The following is a 1,318-nucleotide window of genomic DNA, read 5'->3' on the forward strand; positions in this document are numbered from 1 at the left end:
AGGGCAAGACCCAGCCTTACTACTTTCTAGCTGGGGGACCCTCCTTTGGGAAGTCTGAACAGTCCTCTTCTTTGTGGCCAGATGTGTGGGACTGCTTTGCCCAGGGTCTGGACCAGCCAGTGGGCAGGGCACTGTGAGAGAAGGCAAGGCGTGGCTGGCAGGGCTGCCCCTCAAACAGGGTGCTGCCCCTTCTGGGGGCCTTTCCAGCCCATTTAACTAGATTCTGTGAGACAGTCCAGGGAGGGCACAGGCCTGGGGCTTTGGTGGCCTGCGTGCCTGAGGGGCCTGGCACTGATCTGGGCACTTCTCTTCCAGGGCCTTAGTGTCTTGGGCCAAGGCCACATCTAGCATCTAGCAAGCAGCCTTTACTCAGCACCCGCAGGCTGGGCTCGGCTGCCTCCGCTGGACCCACTGGGCCCAGTGGCGGATAGTGCCACTCAGAGTGCGGCTGGACCCACAGACCCAGGTCTTGAGCACTGGCCCAGGCTGGCCGGCAGGGGGCGCCTCCTGCCGGATGGTCCAGTCCCTTGGAGGAAAGGGAGGTGGGACCCAGATGGGTGGGGGTCTTGTAGGTTCAGCTTATTCCAGCCCATGGTGTAGCATGGCTGGGCACTTCTCCAGGGCCCCAAAGGCCCTACAGACCCCACCCACAGTGGGCTCTTGCACTCTCTCCTGGCACTGGGGAGCAGGCAACACTGGGCCCATCAACAAACACTGAGTGCCTTGCAGATACTGGTCCGGTGCAGTCTCAGTGCGGGGGTCTGAGTCTGCTCAGGAGACAGCTGAATTCATAAAACATCGTGTGCAGTCCAGATTCAGATAGGTACACGGGGACCATCTCATTTTAATCAATTTTTTTTTATTAGAAACAAATATGCTCATTACAGAAAAGAATCAAATATAAAAGTAAAAAAAAAATTAATTTCCTCTATTCGTAAGAACTCACCAGCCCCTCTCCAGACCTGAAGCTATTAGTCCTGACACTGGCAAATGGTTGGGGCAGCACCACAGTCAGGCATAAAAATGCAGCTGCGTAGGAGTTGGGCCTGTCACGGAAGGACAGAGCGGCGGGTGGGAAGTGTTTGTGAGGGTCAGCAGGACGCCAGGAAGGGCAGAGTTTCTAGATTCTGAGAGAAAAAACTAGTGGTTTTTGCTCTTTCAGTGGAATTAGGAGGCAAGACTTGGGGGCTTGCCGAACTCAAAGACTGGTCAATGGCAAGGCTAAGCCCAGGGTGCAGGTTATTTCACCTTTAGATGGGTGACTGAGGGCTTCTACGCTTTTACTCCACTCCTGGGGAAAGGGCCCACAGACACACCA

General features: G+C 55.5%; 1 protein-coding gene across 1 annotated transcript in view; it reads left to right on the plus strand.

Annotated features, from left to right (window-relative positions):
* Positions 1–1,318, plus strand: part of CUNH1orf167 (chromosome unknown C1orf167 homolog) — an 11,311-nt gene that overhangs the window by 4,056 nt on the left and 5,937 nt on the right. The window lies entirely within an intron of this gene.

Source organism: Octodon degus, unplaced genomic scaffold (assembly GCF_000260255.1).
Source record: "Octodon degus isolate 3935 unplaced genomic scaffold, OctDeg1.0 scaffold00113, whole genome shotgun sequence".
NCBI lineage: Eukaryota > Metazoa > Chordata > Mammalia > Rodentia > Octodontidae > Octodon > Octodon degus.